We start from the raw sequence: 8500 nt of genomic DNA, 5'->3' as shown, positions 1-8500 counted from the left end.
ATCTCAAACTTGTAAATGACTATTACCTCTGCACTTGAGAAATGGAATCTATCTATGGTAGTCATTCTTAAAAGTCCCCATCTGCAAAAGTAATGTATTAAGGCAATACAAAAAATATGACTTTCCTTATTTAAAAGTATCAAATGTAAAACAAATGTAAAACAAGACATGATTTTTCTTGCCATCACAAGCACAGTACATGCATTTAAAAAGAAAGGTCTTCTCCTGATATATTTTTCTCAATCCATCTTTCTTTCAGCGAGATGACTATATATGAACAATGTCTTAGCAAGACATGGATTTCTGCTGTGTTTTGGAAAAACAAGCATTATTTTTCTTACCCTTTTTTCTCTGATACTCATCACTGCCCTACCTTAGTATTGCACAGTCATAGCTGAATCTACTGATCTTTCTTGATCATGTCATGATCTCTTTTAGCAGAGATGAAACCACAGGCCCAGACCTATGAGCAGATTTGTGGATATTTTTACAGACAGTATTAGTTCCATGGAATTTAATTCCAATTAAATTCCAATTAATTAAGTTCCATTTAATTCATTAGGAATATTTTAATTAAGAAAACATATGCAAAAGTATATTGTTAGCAGAGTTTAAAACCTACAGAACTCAACTATGAGTACTGTTTTCTTCAGAGATGTTTCTTTAATACCTTGTCCAAGTTCAACAAAACTAAAACCAGTCACCTGTATCCTACTTCAGCCCCATACGTTTTATCCTACTTCAGCCCCATACGTTTTTACCTTACAAAATAAGGTAAAATAAAATATCATAAATATCATGAAATATCATAAATATCATATTTTTCAGTTTACACAGTTTTGATAGTTACTAAGTCCAGTGTTTACAGAAACATGGTGATGGGTCTGCCTTTGTCACTCCAGAGAATATCAAATATATTTGCCAAAACTATTGGAAGCCCACAAATAATATTCATTTTATTTTCAGAGATCTCAAACTAAACATTCTAAAATAGATTTGTGCTTGTGCCAGGAAACTACATTTCCAGGGAAAATAGTTATCATAGCAATAATCTGATGAAAATTACTAAAAACTGGGTGCCAGACTAATAATAAGTAAAAACATATTTAATTAGTATTCCATAGGTACTTATCAGTTTTGCAGTTTGGAAATATTAGAGGCTTTTTTTTGACATTCCGCTTTTTTCTTCCAAGCAATAGTTTGTTGGTGGATGAGCTTGAAAATGTTTGAAAATAAAATGAACGTTATATTTGTAAAAATTGTCTCTGGAATGTAACTTTTGATCTGTTCTCCCTGCCGTAAAAATTGTGTGACCTTCATTGAATGTGATCAAATAATCTTTCCTAAACAGTCAAAGCCTTTGGAACTTGTCAAGCTTTTTACTGTATCCTTGAGCACTTCCTCTGGTCTTATATTTACACAATTTTTGTATTGTGTCAGACTATGCTGAGCTCTGTTGTCCAAGAAGCAGAAATTCATTTTGGTGCAAATGTGGTAAAATAGCAATCCAATTAGCACTATACTCATTTTAACACATATGCAACATGTAACAAAAATCTAGAAGTTGTTTGTAACTGTGAAAAACCTTCCTGGTACTCAGTGCTTCCTAGTGTAAGCTTTTTGCAGGACAATTAACCTTAGCATATAGAGCAGCAGCTCTGAAAATAAATACGCTGGAAAACACAGAAGAAAGACATCATGGTTAATGCAAATTAATGTAATCATAGATTCAGAAAAAATAAACTACTCCAGTACCACAGTTTATTTAGTTTGGTTACTTGACAGACTTAACCTTTCTTTCTATTCTAGTGGTTCATCGTCTTTGTTGTGAAATAATTTTGCCAAAATATATTGATATTAATCCATCTTTTTTCCATTTTTGGTTGATTCCTGAAAAAACAACAACAAGCCCCAGACAAAATCAAGAATGGATCTATTTCACAGTTACTTGCTCAATGCACTAGCAATTTTTTTATTGTGATTAAAACCCTCTTCCTAGAATCAGTGTGCTACAGAGATTTTTTTTTTTTTTTTTTTTTTTTTTTAAACCAGAGCAAATTCAAGTGCAGCTTTCAGACCAGTCAAACCCAACAGACAGGCAGGAGGGCAGCCCTTCCTCAGCTTCTCTCTGCATTAGCCTTTCGTACTCAGTCTCCATCGACCTGTCAGAGACATCACAGTGATTGACTGCCCTGGCAGATGTGCCGCTATAACAGGTAACTTGATCATCCAGACCCATCTGTCTCTCAGTCCTCTTCAATTCACACTTTCAAAAATATTAGAGATTAGGGAGGGGTTGGATTCTTTGTTGTGAATGTTTTTAATGTAGGATATCTGTGTTTCACAAAAGGTTACCCTTGGTAAATGAATGGTGATGTGCTGTACTTGAGCCATATCCTACTGAAAGGAGCTTCCTAGCATTGTTCAATGTCAGTCTTTAAGATCTGGGTTAACAATATCTAGAAAATTTAAAAACTTGCTTGTAAGATGTCTAAAATTAAGGACAGTTTTTTAGAACCACTGTGGTAATAATAGAATGATGTTTCAAAGATAACAGTTCCAATGTGAGACAGATGGGCTGTTTAACTGTGCTCAGTGAGAGGAGGGGATCTGATTCAGTGGGAGTATTTTCACGTCTTCTCTTCAGTGCCCACAGCCTGGCAAATGTTGTGACATCATTAAGCTGAACTGCTGATTTTAGATGGGTCTGGAACAAGAACGGGCAGGGGTAACTCAAGCTTCCTGCTGAAATGTAGTTAACTAATTTACTCGTGTCACTATTTCTGATAATTACTTTTCACCAAAATATTTTGCTGTGCTTGTGTGTAGAGGATTTCATTCTACAAGTCAACACCCTAAGTGTTGTAGCCTCGCAGGATCTATCAACAGCTTCTATTAAGAGAGAATATAATCTTGGTGAGAGCAGTGGCTAACACTTCTCTTTTCTATTTCTCAGTAAAGTCTACTGCATACTCACTATCAAGGGATGTACATTGGCACAGATGACATAGTTCACAATATAAGGGGAAGTAACATACTGAAGCAAGCAAAACAAGGTAAAATGAATGACAACTGACAAAAAAGCAAGTGAACTCAGAATATTTTTTTTCAAATGAGAGGAATAAAAATATGTTAAGTGTGTACATAAGCAATGACACATGCAGAATAAAAAGAGATAAATAATGGGGGGAGGGGTAGAGGACTGAGGAGTATGTAAAAGCTGAAAAGGCCTCTCAGGTACATATCTACAAGTCTTTTGGATCATGCTAAAAGTAGAAATGGTCATGACATTGGGAGCCATGGCAAATTTAAAGCGTTGTGCTTTCCTGAAAACTTTGCTTAGCATCCTGGACCTACAACTTTAGCAGGATCTAAACCACTCAGGCAGTGCCTGTCATTTCATTAAAAAAATAAGATTTATTATTTCAGTGAGTAAATGAGATCAGTAAGTTTACATGGAGGAATCTGTAAGTAGGACCCCATTGCTTTGATTCTTAGAATGGGGAAAAAGTCAGGAAATTTTTCACTTTTAAAATATTACATGGTATGCATGGGATATTTATGGTGCACAGGCCTTTGTTCCAAAGCCAGAAAACCAGGTAGTATGACAATCGTCACCTTTTCATCATTCATGGAGTACAGCATTGGGAGAATCCAACATGCAGCTGAATACAGACAGCTGAGTGTTGCCACAGGCAAGGGAAGGTGTAAGGGAGTTATAAGTGATTACTCTGTGGATTAATCAGCCTTCTTTTTCAAATATGCACCTATGCAAAATGGACACAACCTCTTCAAAAATGGAATAATGACTGTTGTGTAGGAAACTAGAATGCCAGTTTTCCTCACTTGGCGTCCTTAGGCTGGAGGTGGGGTGAAGAATTGTAGTAATGAGTCTTAGCTAAATAAAATTATTTTGGACGCTTTGTGACAGAGTTGCATGATTGTGTCTCTGTATTGTTGTAAGCCAAGGTAGGATTCTTCTAAGAAAGCTGCTGCTTCACTTAATGTGCATATTAGGAATTTCTAGGTAATAATGATACTGCATTGATCTGCTACAGCCATTTTAGTCTTGCATAATACTTTGTCTAGATTTTAAATAACTAAACAAATGGGTTCCTCATGCCATAATTGTTAAATAAAAGGAAGAAAAAAGAAAAAAAAAAGAAAGTAAACCTATTCTAATTTAATTACTTACATTAAGGGAAATATGCCTTTCCCCAAAAGATTATTATTTTTATTTTTTTTTCTGATCTGGAAAGTAAGTTATCTAAAAACTAAACATTGGGACATCATGGCGATAAGCACTCCTGAAATTTTATGCTAGAAGTCACATCCATATGAAATACATTTATAACCACATATTGCCTGAAAAAGGTTAGAGTTTGATCTGAGTTTATTTATTTACTTTCTAACTTAACAGTAAACATGTTAAAATAGGCCTATACGGTATGGAAAATATAAAATGTTTTATACTTTGTATCATGCTTAGAAATTAATGATGTATGCATACAGGTTGGATTGCATATAATAGTAGCATGTGTATGACTGTTTAAAAATAATTAAAGCTGTAAAAATATGAAGTTTGATCATCATAAAGTCTAATCAAATGATAATGAACTGTAAGTGTACTTCATGTTATTATAGAAAATAACTATCCCAGTGTATCTTTCACTGCTAGGTGCCAGTCTTGCAAAATAAATAATTTGAACATAGATGTTTGGCAGAGGTGCAAACTCAAATAGCTGTTTTCAAGACTCAGACTGTAAGAACAAGTCTTCTTACCACATTGCTAGAAATGTATTCTGTGGATGATGAAATGTAAGGTAATAGAGCCAGGAAAACCTGTAGAGTGGGCTTGAACAGAACAAGAGTGAAGGCACATTCATACAAGTAGTAGGACAAAGGGTATGATTTGTGGTAAGACAATCTCAAGATTTTCACACTCAGCTATTTGAGAAGTCTGGTTTTGGTAGAAAAGAGAAAACTCATTATTTAGTACTACTACACAGTCTTCTGTCCTAAGCTGGAAAACCCAATAACACAGATTCTGTGTCCTTTTAGAGCAGATACCAAAAGGTATCTGAAAATTATGTGAGGGCTGACTATGCAAAACTAAGAATGAATTTTGGACTATCAGGTTTCACTGTTTTAAGGCCCTCAAATATAAATTGAAATAAAGTCGTCTAGGCATATTGAAAGTTTTAGTTGGGTTATTTACTTGTACCATTCACAGAAAAATTGAAGCTTTTTTTTTTGTTCCAGTTTTGCACATATGACCAAAAAACATGCATTACCTATGTAAACCATAAAGGAGAATAGATATTTTATGGTATTGCAACTACTTGAACATTATTTATTTATTTATTTATTTATTTATTTATTGCATTTTCTGTTTACATTTTTCCTTTGCAATTTTAGCAATTCCAAATACACAAAAGCTGAAGTTGTTTCTATGGTTGTTTAGATTTACAATGGAATACATAAATAAGATCTGAATAAAGGGATTAGATATTTCTCCGAAGTTAACACTCCAACAGCTTGCCTATTGCTGTGCTTTCTTATTGTTTTCTCCTAACAAAGCTTCAGTGAAAAGAATAGGAAGTGTCCTTCCTACACTCAAGTTATCATACAGGGCATCTCCTGGAAAAAAAAAAAGGAAATGTAGGTTTAGTCACCCATAGCCAACAGAGGAAAAGAAATCAATTGCTGTCATTTTACAAGAAAGTTGATTATATGAAAATGAGACACCATTTTTAAATTGTATTTTACAAGACTGTAACAAACACACTGCTTTTTGTGAGGATCTCATATTTTTGTTTTCTGGGGGGGACATGTTACAAGAATTTGAGGATTAGCTATTGAGTAATTTTCAGGCACTTGGGAGAAGGAATGTCTGATTTGTGGCACTGTCCTTGATTTTGGCAGAAGCTCTATATTCATCAAAATATGAAGGAATTTTGAGCACTAGAGAGGTATGAATAAGCACTTCAAGAATTTTGAAAGCAAAATATGAGGAATCCTCCAGAGGTGAGACCAAGTAACCGATTTCAATTAGACACCAATAAGTAACAATACCTTCTTCCCAGAAGTTCCTTAAGTTTTGTTCCTTATTTTGGATCTGGCCCTAGGTTCAAAAAAGGGCATTGTTATCTTGTACACATTACTAGATTTCTGTACCTAACAATGGGATGCACCATGGCTCATGAGATAAGTAGAAAGGTGCTTAAAGTTCTCTGTCACTGGTTAACGGAAAAGGTGAAGTGCACATCAAATACTGCCTTTCTCTAGGACTGCAAATCTTAGTGTTGCAGAGTGGGTTGCTCTGGAGCTAACACCCCCTCGAGTTCCCAGAGCTAAACCATTTCCTACAATTAGATGCTGAAGTCCTTAATTTAAAAAATGAGAAAAGAGGGTAGGGGGGCAGAGTTTTCTTTCAAAAGTGATCATTGAAAGTTTTAAATCCAGGTGATTTACATGTATGTAGTCTGTAAGAAGTTAGAGCACCCATTCACTAGGACATGTGAGTTCAGTTTTGTGTTTGACTGAAGTAATTCGCCGGAATATGTAGAAGGTTTTCTGTGGGAATGTTTTGGACATTTTGTTTCACTGCATGTTTGGTTTTAGGGGTATATTTTCATTTTGTTTAGTTTTCCATTACAGGTGTAACAGATCTTGAATTGAAGAGTAAACTGAAAATGTGAATAAACATAGGTATTAGTCTTTTGCCTGAAAACCACTCATGTGTGAGAAGGCCACTCATGTATGAGAAAAAAAAAAAAAAACAAAAAAAAACCTTGATTATGTTTTCCATTTGGCAGTTTCAAATTTATTTACTTTTTTATTGTGCTCAAAACTACAGGCTTCTGGGGAGCTTTCCTACCAAAATCTTTGGTATATTTCATATGCCCAAAGGCTGCGCCAAAATGGGAACTTTTGAAAAACTGAAGTTCATAAGGTGGTAGTTAGACACCTCTGATGTGAACTTCCATTCCATTATAGAACCAACTCTAGATTATAAGGACTGTCATACATGTCATGGTGAAATCCACTATTTGGATTTCAGTGAAACTATAGCACAGAAGGTTTTTAATCTTTAGAATTTGAGATGTGCCTGAAAAAGTATCTTGATTAAAAAGAACAAGAACAACAATGACAACAAAAATAAGCCAAAACAATAACAAAAAACAGCTTTCTAGTTGTTAAGTTATGCATAATATTTTTTCCAAAAGACCTCTTCAGAGTAATGTTTGGCTTTTCCAAACTGTGTTTGCTTCTGTTTTCTGAAAGATAGCTACAGGTCTATGCATATTTTAACTCTGCCCTTTTAATGCTTTTTCCTGCTAATTATACCAATACAAGAAACCTAAAGCAAATATGATTTTAGCAGTTTATAACATGAAAAATGTCTTGCCCTTAGTGTATACTAACAAGATCTGTACATGCAATTATTATTAGCAAGCACTCCACCTACTGGTTCAAATTATGCCAGGCAAGTAATCAAAAAATAGTTCATGGTCTAGCTTTACTGACTAAGGCTAGAAGCATTCTGGGCCCCAGTACAATAAGTTTTATACATCTTCCATGCAACCAATCGGGCATACATATGCATTTAAACTACTATTGAAATTCATTAGCAGTATTCACCTAATTTATTTTCACAGATGACTGTTCTGACTAATATTTCCCAACCTTAGCTGTGAATGTCAAATGAAGATGTGTCAATGAAAAGCAAAAGATATGAAAAACATGAGATGCTTTTCTTATAGTATTTCCTACTTATATGATTTCTACAAATGAGTTTTTAGAGAATGATTTAAAAAAAAAAAAAAAAGCATGAATAAAAATACATCGTGGCATAGTAAAAGTAAGCACTGAAAAATATGTAAATGCTGATTAAACTCCTAATACTTTATCTTAATAAAATTGATAAAGGCAGTAGATAGAGAATAAAATATTGTGATGGAGTGGTGAGCTTTCTAACAGAATAGAATAAAACAAACCAGTTATAGTTGATGGTTTATTGAAATGGGCTTCCTGTTTTAAGATACAAATGTTCACACACATATCACCAAGCCATCTCTATGTATTTTTCAGTATAACTTGTTATGTAATTAATTGCATATATTCTCCACAATGGGTGGATCTTATTTCTTTCACACACATATTTCCCACTGAAACCTATGGGACATTTGTGTATTCAGGGGATGCAGAATCACCTCTATTCATGTATAGCTTAATATAGCAAATGATGAAGACTCATAGATGAAAATCAGACTACATATGGATGCAGAAGCATGAACAGCACTAAAATAGCATTACTTTAAGAAATTGTGTTGCAAGAAGGTAGGCTTTTCCAACTATAAATATGCTGCATAGCATAAATGTTTCTTAAATGGTCATTTGAATATTATTATTAAATTTCCATCAAGTACACTATCAATAATGAAATGTCTTAAGTGTGTTCATTTTCATCGATATGATGAGGTCTTCTGCTTTCAGC

The 8500-nt window shown here is 34.2% G+C and overlaps 1 long non-coding RNA gene across 2 annotated transcripts in view; it reads left to right on the top strand.

The window, feature by feature from the left end:
* Positions 1 to 8500, top strand: part of LOC311437972 — a 112012-nt gene that overhangs the window by 65651 nt on the left and 37861 nt on the right. For both annotated transcript variants that reach the window (XR_014693871.1, XR_014693872.1), the window contains exon 2: positions 2053 to 2216. This is a non-coding gene — a long non-coding RNA (uncharacterized lncRNA). The remainder of the gene's footprint in view (positions 1 to 2052; positions 2217 to 8500) is intronic.

This window comes from Aythya ferina, assembly GCF_964211825.1.
Source record: "Aythya ferina genome assembly, chromosome: 5".
NCBI lineage: Eukaryota > Metazoa > Chordata > Aves > Anseriformes > Anatidae > Aythya > Aythya ferina.
This window is presented reverse-complemented; position numbering and strand designations above follow the sequence as displayed.